Source organism: Pelodiscus sinensis, chromosome 12 (genome assembly GCF_052426305.1).
Source record: "Pelodiscus sinensis isolate ZL-2025 chromosome 12, ASM5242630v1, whole genome shotgun sequence".
In the NCBI taxonomy this organism is placed as follows: domain Eukaryota; kingdom Metazoa; phylum Chordata; order Testudines; family Trionychidae; genus Pelodiscus; species Pelodiscus sinensis.
In genome coordinates this window covers 32,552,451-32,565,295 of record NC_143063.1, presented here as the reverse complement: position 1 = coordinate 32,565,295, position 12,845 = coordinate 32,552,451, and the positions used below count along the sequence as shown (strand labels likewise).

General features: G+C 40.4%; 1 long non-coding RNA gene across 1 annotated transcript; it reads right to left on the bottom strand.

Annotated features, from left to right (window-relative positions):
* Positions 1-3,251: 3,251 nt before the first annotated feature.
* On the bottom strand, positions 3,252-10,372 carry LOC112547007 (uncharacterized). Its single transcript, XR_016350549.1, has 3 exons — positions 10,214-10,372; positions 7,766-7,869; positions 3,252-3,672 (listed from the first exon to the last, which is right to left on the bottom strand). It is a non-coding gene; the product is annotated as an uncharacterized LOC112547007 (long non-coding RNA).
* Between the last annotated feature and the right edge of the window lie 2,473 nt (positions 10,373-12,845).

The following is a 12,845-nucleotide window of genomic DNA, read 5'->3' as shown; positions in this document are numbered from 1 at the left end:
CATATAATGAGCCTAATTCAGTAAAGTGCATAAAAATGCTAGTAGTTCAGTAAAATCAGTGCTTAATACCTGGCTGAATCTGGTGTCATTAACGTCATTATGCTAGGAGTTACAAGGCTAATTTGTTAGGTACTTTCCAAACACAGAGGGAAAAGAAAACTCTGCACTAAAGTGTGTATAGTATAAAAACACAACGGGTGGGAACAAAGGACATAATATGGAAGCAAAAAAAAACCTGGAATACTGCAGTTATAGGAGGGCTGTTCAGTTTTGGGAGTGGGTTGTTTTGGTTTTTTGTTATCTGCACAGAATTCCCCTCCCTCCCCATTCTCTATGCAAAATAAAGTCATGCATGAACCTCATACCCCAACAGAATTCACCAGCTACTCATAGGCCAGGTCTACATTTACCACGAGATTGAAACCCAGAAGTCAATCTTCCAGGGTTTGATTTAGCAGGTCTAGTAAGGACCCACTAAATTGACCGCTGATGGCTCCCCCGTTGGCCCCAGTACTCCCTGGGGTCACAAGAAGTAAGGGAAGTTGACCTCCCGGAGTGGGGATGCTACAAAAATTCAAGTTAAGGTATGTTGATCCAGCTACACTATTGTTGTAGCTGGAATTGTGTATCTTAGGTAGACTCGCACACATAGTGACCTGGCTTTACAGTGCATTTGCACTTCTCCCATCCAAGATTCTAACCACTCTGTCCATATAAGTGAATAGTCCTCTCATAAATCATGTAAAATAATTCATACAATTCAGCTAGATGCATGAAGATATCACAGAATGCAGATGTTTCCACAAGTAGTGATGTTACTAAAAGAAACTAACTAAATATGGGATTTTTCCTCCTATGTAATACATAAGGGCTACGTCTACACTGGCCCCAAATTCCGGAAAAGTCATGCAAAGCAGGTAAGTCAGAATAGGGAAATCCGCGGGGGATTTAAATATCCCCCGCGGATTTAAATAAACATGTCCACCGCTTTTTTTCCGGCTTGGGGAAAAGCCGGAAAAAAGCGTCTAGACTGGCGCGATCCTCCGGAATAAAGCCCTTTTCAAGTAGGAATAAGAGATCCTCCAGAAAAGGGCTTTATTCTCGAGGATCGCGCCAGTCTAGACGCTTTTTTCCGGCTTTTCCCCAAGCCGGAAAAAAAGCGGCGGACATGTTTATTTAAATCCGCGGGGGATATTTAAATCCCCCGCGGATTTCCCTATTCTGACTTACCTGCTTTGCATGACTTTTCCGGAATTTGGGGCCAGTGTAGACGTAGCCAAGCTGTGTGGCTGTCAACCAAGAGTTCCCTAAAATGGAGACTGAAAGAGGCATCTTCTGTTGTTCTATAAGCATCTATAAATACTCTTCTATCCATTCTTACTAGTATTTTCCCCAATTTATATATTATATTATCTTATCATGTTAATTATATAAATATATAATTATTAATTATATCTATAATATTTAGTAGATATTTTCTGAGTATCCAATACTTTCTGCACAGAGATATATACTGTATTTCCCCTATTCTTTAGAGCTAAAAATCCCTACTACAGACAGTCTGGAGGATTCATAGAAATTAGAATCACTGGTAAATGTATCACTGGCACAACAGGTCAATGGTGTTGGCCCTGCTTCTGCCATTGGTAAATGTGGACCAAACTATACTGAAAACAAAATATATAAATATTCTGTACTGCAGCTCAGATATCCTATGAAGAAAATGAACTGGTGTATCTGTCTGGATTAAACTTGTAATATCCTGCCTGAGATATATCAGATGAACATCCACAGATAGAAGAAACTAGTTTAGGGCAATCATTGAAGGCATAGCACTTATTTATCAATCACAATATTCGCAATGCACACAAGCAATATAAAGTGACCACTAATTTGTCTATAACTCAGGGTACATCTACTCTGCATGCTTATTTTGGAATAAGCTATTCCGGAAGATATCTTCTGGTATAGCTTATTTTGAAATAGCGTGTCTACACACAAAAAGCACAAAATAGCAATTGGCTATTTCAAAATAGAGCATCCACACTGATTGGATGCTATCTCACATTTAAGGCCACCTAGAACCACTTCAGGCAGGGCGTTAGGTTAGCAGTGACTTCCTGGAGTTGCTGCCTGAGACTGAGATGTGTACTGTAATAAACTGGAGGAGTGCTGATCAGCACCTGGTAGCTAAGGGTCTGTCTACACTTGCACCCTAGTTCGAATGCAGCAGGGATTTAAATATGCTGTGCTTCATTAGCATGATCTCGCCGGTGTGTTACTCCAAATGCCAGCTTTTTTGAAAGTGAAAGTGCGCACCAGCACATGTTAGTGAAGAGTAACGTTAGTTCGAACCAAGGGGTTTGATTCAAACTAACATGTCCCAGTGCGCACTTTCATTTTCGAAACAGCTGGCATTCGGAGTAAAGCACCAGCGAGATCATGCTAATGAAGCATGGGATATTTAAATCCCCACTTCATTGACTGTTTTGAATGCCTACATTTGCATCTCTAGTTCAAACTGGGGTGCAAGTGTAGACATATCCCATGGGATTAAGCTCAGGTACCTAGCATAGGTGTTGGGTAGACGGTGAGATAGAGGGCTAATATTTTAATTGGATATGGACTCCCTGCCTGCTTTATTTGTATGGGAAAGATAAACCAGGACTTGAGAGACGCAGAATGATTTAAACCCAGGCAGGACTACTATGTCTCCAAGGAATTCAAGGCATGGGACTGGACTGAACAAAGAGAAAATTGGAAGTAAGGAAAAGTGAATCCAGTCATGTTCACATGTTCAGGGTAATTTTTCTTTATTTTGTGGTTTGGTTTCAACTGCTCTGTGTGATTCTATGCCTCCCCTCCCCATTTACTACCTTGCATTCTGCCCAGAGATTTTTCTCTGTGTTTTAATTTGTTTTCCTTAATTGCTCTGTAACATCTAGACCCAAGCTGCGTCTGCAGCTTTAAGAGTTGCAGGGGAAGAGGAACTATAAAGTCCTGAAGTGTGTGGACAGAGTGGCCAGCAGGGCATGTGTGGGATTTCCTGAACACCCTTTATTTTGGAATAACTCCCTGTGCCACGTCCACACATGCCCTCTTCTGAAATAGTTATTTTGGAAGAGGTGCCATTCCTCATGCAATGAGGTTTACAAACATCAGGAAGAGCAGTCCATCATTTTGATTTTCTTTCAAAATAATGCAATTGCTGTGTAGATGATTGCATTGTTATTCCAGACTAACAGCTGTTATTCTGGAATAACAGCACAGTATACAACTTTTTTTAAATTAATGGAGATTGCCTATCTCCTAGAACTGGAAGGGACCTTGAAACACTATTGAGTCCAGTCCCCTGCCTTCACAGCATGACCAAGTACCATCCCTGACAAATTTTTGCCCCAAATAGCCTTCTCAAGGATTGAGCTCACAATCCTGGGTTTAGCAAGCCAATGCTCAAACTACTGAGCTATCCCTCCCTCCAATATAAATGCACCCTAAGAGCTATATGTAAGAAAATAAAACTTTTCCTTTCTAAACAAAGTTTTCTGCGGATATTAAAATCATGCTACACCTTTTTTTTTCTTTGTTGGGCATGCCAATAACTTGGGAAGGAGCCCACAATACTTCTGTGCAGAGGATGAAATATCTTCCAGTTACTGCTTCATTTTGATTCTTTTTTAAAAACAAAACAAAAATAAAGAAAAAATGTCAATTGACAAATAGCAACATTTACTAAATGTAAAACTTATAACAACATTTCAATACCACAAAATTCCAACCCCCTCCTCAGACTGGGAAGAACAGTCCTTACCAATTTAGAAATACACGTGCTGGATAGGAGGAGTGCTGGCCATCGCTGGGTGACTAAAGAGTAGCTAATGGTGTTGGCAGAAAGCCAGGAAAGCCAATGGGAAAGACTGTTGCCATTTTAATTGTACAGTATATAGACACCTTGCCTGCTCTCTATGTGAGAGAGGAATGTATATTTAGTTATGATCAGGATATTTTTCTTTGTTTTGTGTGTTTGATTAAGCTTCTCAGTGTAAAATCCATGTGCTCTCTCCCCCCATTCACTATACCCAAGATGTGCCCAGACATATTTTTTCTCTGTATTTAATCTGCTCTTTTCTTAGTTGCTCTATAACACCTAGCAACCGAGTATGATTTATCAAGTATATCTTTGTTTTGTTAATAAAATCATCTTTTTTTAAGGTGATTATTTGATTCTTGTGTCCTGGAACAGGTCCGTGTGTGTGCCTGCCTAGCCTGAGAGGTCAGCTATCAAAGACACAGTTTGTTTTCTGTGTTTTCTTGTTTCTTTTTTCAAACTTTCTTATAGCAGACGAGCTTGGGGATCCCTGCAGAAGGAATTCAAGTGTTCCTTCCTGGTTTTTCAGGGTTCTTTAAAATCACTTTATTGTGGCAATCTATCTTCCAGAGCCAGTGCATCTGTGACTCTGGGGAATTTTTTTTTGTAAGCAAAGCTTATAGAGGCAAGGTATTGAAGGTCTTTTTCAGGGCCCCAGCTTCTGCACTCAGAGTGCCAGAGTAGGGAACAGACAATACACAATACATTTAGAGGATATTTTTGTGCCAAATGTATCTCATTGCTTACCAAGTACAAACTGAATATACTATACAATATATCTCATTCCAACAAGTAACTCTTAGTGAACAACAGTTTCTTTAATACACAATGTTTTGCTTAAACCCTATGGAAATTTTGGATAGGTTATGTTGCAGAACTCAGTGATATTCTCCTCTTCAGATTTTATTGTGGTAGTCTTTTATATTAATCTGAAGTGCTGCAAGAATTATGAGAGAATGATTTGTTATAATGTCCCATCATTCTGTTAGTGAACTGCTTTTATGCTAAAGATGTACTGCTAGGTACTATGCTTATTAAACTAGCTCAACTTCATCAAGAATGATAACTGTTTTACAAGTATTGACACTGGATCTTTAGACATTCATCACTACAATCTGAATACAGGTAGCCACAGGATATTTTAAATACAAAACTATATTTTCTAAAGTGACATCTTATTTTAACTTCCCAGAGATTATCCTACCATTTTCTAGTAACTTAGTTAAATATTTGAAAACAGGCCCACTATGTAGGGGGGAGGGACAAAGAGGGCAGTTGCCCCAGGACTTGGTGCTTCAAAGGAGCCCAGGGCTCCTGATTGCTGCTACTGCTATTGAAGCAACACACTGGGTGCTCTGCAGAGCTCTAAGGGCTAGGGGGAGCACCATGGTCCAGTCAGCATGGAGGGTTGGCTGCCTCTGGCCCCTCTCCGCACCTGTGTTTGAGGCTCCGCCCCTTCCAAGGGCATGTGTTTCCCCCACACACCTTGCCATAGGGTCTTTGGTGGCTGTCAGCCCCACTGTGTGAGAACCATGCACCACTCGATGGGACTTGCAAAACACCAGCTCTTTTAATCCAAAGCTATCCAAATGCTACAACCAGGATACAATCAACTTTGGTATATATGGTCACGCCAATTTTCTTCCACAATTTGATCTGAGGAAGTGGGTCTGGCCCACAAAAGCTCATCACCTAATACACCATCTTGTTAGTCTTTAAAGTGCTATATAGTCCTATTTTTTGTTTCAGCTAGACCAGACTAACACGGCTACATATCTATTACTATTTTAAATCAACCTACCTGCATAATGTGGACTGTACATAGGAGTACAAGTACAACATCATACTGCTGAGTATGATTGTGCATATTTGTCTCTGTGTATAGCTACCAAAATCTCTGTTCACATTGAGAATATTTAGCTATCCATTCTTTTATTTGTTGTTGTTGTCACATAGTGGCCATTAAGGCACTGCTGATCCATTAACAAAATATAGGTAACAGCTGGTTTTATTGGACAGTTCTTAAATGTTTAATAGGATAAATTGTAAGTGTTCAGTGATCACATATCAATTAAGATCTAAAGGAATAAACTAATCAGGGTTATTAATAAATAGAAAGATAAAAGAAAAAATATATAACTATGTAATACACACACCGAGTACAAGGTTAATATCCTGTGAGACTCAACTCTTCTTAAAATATAAGAATATGTGGAGAGAAACAGAAATACCCCCTTTGGCTCAGACATTATTCATCTGAACCCTGTGAAATCACTAAATAATTTGCCTTTGACACACCATATTGATGGAATAAAATGAACCCTCTCACTACAGAACTAGTGCTTTATGCAGGGAACTGGTTGTGATCATTTCAGAGATAGGAAACCTAGCATCCTAAAATGTTTGTCTTATGGGAAGTAGAATTGTGTGCTTCTTCGATTGGAAAAGGCAGATTACCCTAACTAAGAGGTAGTGCAGAGCTGTTCTGCCCAGGAACAGGCCACAAATCAAACTGCCACTGACTCACTCAGCAAATCCTTCACCTCACACAGATTACTCCATCTTCCACACCAGTTTACCTGCAACTGAGGCAAGGGAGCTGATAACTCTGTGAGCCCCTGGGCAAGGGGGAGGGTAACTCCATGCTCCCAGAAGGGGCAGGTCCTCAGGTGGAAAGGGTGGGGCCAGGGGCAACCAGCCCTCCACTCTGGCCAGAACTTGCCACTATCCCACCCTGCCAGCCCTCAGAACTGCCTGGAGAATGTGATGTGGTGCTCTGGCAGTGATTTAGAAGGACCTGAGGCTTCAGCTACCCTCATTGCTAGAGTAACAGAGGTGGTGGCCAGGAACCCCAGACTCCTTTGAATCACCAGGTGTCAGGGCAATTCCCTCCTCTCCACACCCACCCCCTCTGCCACCATCACCAGGTTTGGCTGGAAGACACACTGTGGAGGAAAGAATGGCCAAGAGTCAAGGCTAAACCAGTTTCTCACTCCATCCTGCTCGCTTCCTGCACCTATGAACAGGCATTAGAGAAGGGATCATGCACCAAGCATAAGTTACAGTCTTACCTAATATATACTTATAGTGTTAGGGAAAGCTCTGTAAAGCACATCATAAAAAGAGAACTTACAATGAACGTTAGGGGGGAAAGCTGTCAGTTAATAACCACAAACACAATCCAGCTGGATAACAAGTTGGTTATAATGATTACTAATGGTAAAGCAGGGGATCCCTCATGTTGTAAGTAGTAGAGATGAATAGCATGCAATAACAAGAATGCCAAAGATAAAAACTGAACAGTAATATTTTCTATGCATTAGCTATGCCTCTCTGAAAGCTATGAACTACCTAACCATTCCAAGATTAGTAAAACATGAGGACAGCCTTGTTAAAGTTTTTTTATTATTTCAAACTTTACATCACATACAAGAACATATAAAATGTTCTATTATAATTGGAAGCCTCGTAATAGACATTAAAAGACTACTTTAAAGAGATTTAGCTATATCAATCTCAGGACAAAGTCAAATTTCTTGGTGCAGGTCTTCAAAGAGAAGAAGGTAATAAGAGTTAAGAATCGTGAAGTTGACAGCAGGAATAAACTCAACTGAGCAGACAATCTCTTATTATGGCACCCACATGTTCTTATGATAAGAAGAGAGTCCTAGTAAAATGGAGCACCAGCAGTTCACATAAAAAATAACGTAGATGCCATAAAAGGTAGGCAAAAGCAATTCATCTCAAAGGAACCTTTGTCAATGAGATGCCATCTCAAAGTTTTTTTTTCTGATCACACTAATATTTGGCAAGCAACGAGTTTGCATATGAAGAGCAATTAAATGAAAATATCTTAGTGTGATTTTCTTTCTTTATTACAGATCATAAAAACCTTACCAGGTACATGAATAGTCATGCAGATCCATAGGCAGATATATAATAGAGTGACGTTTTCTCTGGGCTCAAAGTCACATGTCTTTCTCTTTCTCCCCGATCCTGCTCTGAGATAAAATAAGGTGTGCAGCATCAGTCCAATCCCATATTCCCTACACATTCGAAACTCCCACTGCCTTGAAAAGGATTTCTGACTGTGTTGGGAGGAATACAGGAGTCATACCCATTAGTCAAACAAGAATAATCAACAATTCAAAGTTATAGCACAAAGAAGTGGGATCCTCTTTCAAGGAATGCCAGACAGTACAACTGATACCATGAACATTCAAGTTTCCTTTTTGCATATTAAGGGAGTTTGTGAGATTTTTATAGTACAGTTTAAAAAGTGTCCTGAACTGCTCGCTTTCAAATTGAGATCTCACACATGCTCTCTGTCTGGATAATAAGTATCTCATTCAAATACATTGCAGTATTTTTGCACCTGAGCAAAAAAGCCAGAGTCTCTTGTGCCTGCAAATCAGGCAGTGATGATGAATGCTTGGATGGTTTTTAGGCAATTCCATACAGCCAAAGCCTACTCACAGGTCAGGATAAAACACAGCTAAATGGATAGTCTTTTGCTTTTTAAAAGTATGAAACATCATGTAAATTTGAGTGGGAATAACAGTGCATGAAATAGAATATATGTTGACAGGAAAGGAAAATACTGAATTGATTAAGGAGTACTGTTTTGCAATGGTAATAAAATATAGTAGCAAAGGAATTTGTACACTACATTAATAAAAGCTATGTGTTACTTTTGTCCAGCCCTACCTGAAATTAAACAAATGAAGGAATGAATGGGGTACAGGTCGGTGCCAGGAGACCTGAGCCATGGCAGCACATTGGCACACTGTCTCTGGAACAGCCCAGAAGGCTGAGAGTCAAAGGGATAACCTGCTTTCTAGAAGAAGGAAGGACCTGTACCAGATCATACCTAGTGCACTGGGCTTTCCCTGCTACCCTGGCTAGGCAACAGGTAGGGGTGTGGTAGTCAAGGCTCTGCCTCTCACCCTGATGACATGAAAGGAAATGTGGCCACCCAGAGAAGGCTTCTCTCAGCCATGCACTTTTAAAACCAGGACCTTGAACCCATTTACTCAGCTATGCAAACTGGAGCCACAATCTGTCCATAATGACCAATAGCATTATCTCGTGGAGTGCTAACATCCCTCGTCACCCCTAGACAGTAGGCTTAAAATGTTATTGCCCCTTGGAAATCACCTTTCCAAGGGGGCATGAGGAATTATCGAGTCTGAGAAATACATGTGTGCACACATCGCTAATGATTTCTTTTGCTCTCAGCATGGCTGGCATTTTGATTACTTTAGGGGCTGATCCTGATAGAGGCTGAATGCTCACACAACTTCACATGCGTGTGGCAAGTCACTTTTTTATGTCAAAAGCCAATGACTGACTAATGAGACAATAGTGAAAGAAATAAGATGATTTTTGATGTCATCAATTGGCCTTTGTATTTGTGTGGAATAAAGCTATGTTGTTCTCCTCAGGAGTTTTTTTTCCCCCTGTTTTCACTGACCCCAGAGAAATATCCTTCATTCACACACACAGTTCAATGGGACTTCAAGCCAACCAGAGATTGTAGAAATGCAATTGCAGTAAACTAAGGCTATGAAGAGGAAGGAAAACAAGAACATTTTACTTTATTTTAAGCACAGCCCTCAGCTCCAAACACATGATGTCACTTAAAGGACAAAGTGATCAATTATATTTAAAACAAGGCATGACTTTCCTTCCTGATAGGCCTTTTTCATAAATACAAACCTACCCGCTCTGTTTGAACTGTGTTTGCATGTTACCAGTGTACAGTGCACTGAAACAAACTTAGTGTTGCACTATAACTTTTAATTTCAAGTTTCTCTTTTTTCCCTTTGCTCAGCGGCTTCTCCCAAATGGGCTTTGAGGAAGCCATTGAACTGTGGCAGCTAGCACCTGCCTTCAAGGCTCAGACATTCCTCCAGGGGCCTTTGCACAGCTGTTATGGTACCTTTTAGAGTATCACAGAAGCTGCACTACAAATCTGGGGAACTTTTGAGCCCCACCAGCATCTGCTGCTCTTGATCAGTGTCTAAGAAGAGTTACTTGTCTAAAAACAATGTGGTTTCTGATTTTAAAATGGATTTTCCTATGTCGAGATGCCAACAAAATGGCTCAGGCTTCACGATGCTTTATGCCATGGCATGTCACTTAATGCATCCAGGAAGCTGAAGGATGCGTGCTATACTATAGAAGCGAGCATTCTTCATTTGAAGAGGAAGGAGATCATATGGGGAGGTGAAGGAGCAGGAACGATTACATTCTTTTAAAAATTAACCAGAGGCAAGCAGAGTGGCTGTGCCTCAGGGCAGAAAAGCGTGAGGGTGGGATGAGTTCCACATGCAGCAGTCTCACCTCAGGGTTCTGGGCCACTTCTCCAGGTATGCCTCCAAAATCTTGGCTGCATAGTGGCTCTGGGTGCCATACATGTTCTACTGCAGGCACAGCAACCACGAAAATGGTGACAGTCAGGAGGAATGGCACCTACCCTGGCAAATGAACAGAGAAGCAGAGATAAATGAATTGGTTGGGGAGTACTGTTTTGCAGTGGTAATAAAATACAGTGGTGACTGCTGCTACCATTGTCTAGATTGACAAAGTAAGTGAAACACTGAGTCAAACTACTAACATTAATTTCTTTCCTTAATCATATACCAGAAGATAGCCAGAGGAAGGGAGGGAACAAGGACGAGGGAGAGGAGTTCAAAAAAGAAAACTTTGGGCTCAGAATCCTTTTGCATGCATGACGCATGCACAGCTACTCTAACTATTCATACTCCTTTCTGACAGAGAGCTCAACAAATGAAGATAATGGTCCAAAAAGGCAAACCAGTGACTGACTGATCCAGTGTTCACTTGCTCATCGACCTTGCTTGGCCAATGGTTTCTGGCATGAACTAGCAATATTTTTAAACATATTATGTTCTTTCACCTAGATAGTGTGTTTGGCTATTGAAGAATATACTAATATAGAGCCCTGGTCCTTTAAAATCTTACAGAGATTTCCTCTCCTGAATGGGAGAATTCCAGTGACTAGCACTGAGTGCCTTAAAAAAGCAGTGTTCCCTCCCACAGGGGCAGTTAAGGGGCTGGAACAATAAATTCCTCCCACAGAAAGTGATTAATAAGATCTGATGAACATACACAAATCCAAGCTCCCCTCTGCAATAGAACATTTCTATGCAGGTTCCGGGTACTATACAATGCGACTTATCAATAATTTAAATGCATTCGGCACATCTGTTGCTTAATAAGAAAAAATAAAGGCAGCGTGTGAAAAATGATCACAACTATCTGTGTTTGCCTCAACCGCATATTTCCCTTGACTTATTTATACTTTTGCTGCAATGTTTGCACACATTGAATCATGCTAAAGCTGCATTCTTTTTATTACCAACTTTGACTGGATCCCTGCTAATAAACCATTAAAACAACAAGCATATAAATAAAACAAATGTATTTGTCGGTGTTTATGTATCACAGCCATTGAAAATAATACAGTAAACATGGATTTTTCCTCCCTCTTACCTTATGGCTGTGCAAGCTTTTTTACATAGTAATAATTCATATGCATTCATATTTGGGCACCAAATCATCTCTTCGGTGAGCCCCTTATTGGCCATTAACTGGCTCTTTATTGGGAAGACTAATTTATTGAACAGGTTAGACCCAATGCAGAACAGACGTTTAAGATGATTTGCAGATGAAAGCAGTAAGTGGAGAGCCTCTTTCAAGGGGCAAGAATTCATTGAAATGGGCTCTTCAAATCCCACTCCAGGTAACCTTTTCCATGGTTCCTGGCTCTTCATTCTCCCTTTTCCAGGTGGTGGGGGAGCAGGGTGAACAAAACAGATGCACACACTTTCCCCCCAAATCACAGAGAGGCACTCTGCCTATAACTCATTATCTTCCAGCATCTGCCCCTATGAAGAAATCTTACAAAATTTAATAAGTATGCAGCCAGTAGGGTTCTATATAAATGTGCTTTGCTTTTATGGACACTATTCTAAACCTGATAAAATAATAAGGGAATCGTTCTTTTCCATGGGATTTGTTAACCTATAAAACTGGAATATAATTTTCTTCTATAAGATGTTCATAGAGGCCAGGTAGAGAAAGGCCAAGGTGTCCACTCCTGCACAATGGGGAAAGGTTGGGCAGCAAAATAAACACTAGACAAGTGCCTCAGAGATTATTTCTCCCTTAGGAAATATCCCAGTTCAACTCCAGAACAATGGTAGACTATACCAAGATTGGCTGGTTTAGAATGCACCACACAATGCTATATTAATGCCCCTACCTCAAAATTAATCATGTTACTACAAGAGAAACAAACCTTACAATAACATTGCTTTTATACTGCCTCGCTGTAAACAAAAGACTCCAGTCGCAGAGACTGAAAACCTGGTAGATTTCACTCAGTTGGTTTTATTGAAGTGCATAAGCAGTAATGCTAAGCACACTGTGACCTTGGCCCTTGTGTGCCACAAGCCTTGCAATCTAGTGGCTTCCTCAGATTCTCTAGGTGAAATCCCAAACTCTTCCTACTATTTGTAATTCCCTACCACCACAAAGCAAATTAGTACATGGATTCAGGTTTCAGCAATTTTTGATCTTGAGAACTTGTTCTGAGATGCTGATTACCCTCTATTTCTGCTAAAATAAATGGAATTAAGGTGTTCATGAGGTGCATTGCACAGAAGTAGATCCATTATTGCTAATATCGAGGACGTGCATTAGCATTTAGCCATGAACTTTTCAACTTCCCAAAAATTAGTTTGGTTTTGCAGTGGACTTCTTTGATAACCCAAACTTTGTCTGAGCAATACCACCTCCCAGGAAATAAGAATCTGTGACCTTTTCAAGCTTATGGAGCATGGGATGTATTGATATTTTAATAAACTAGATCCTGAGGAAAAAATCATAAATTAAACATTACCTGATTTAGTGTGAGAAAAGTTCAGGAATCCACCCTACATCTGAGAAT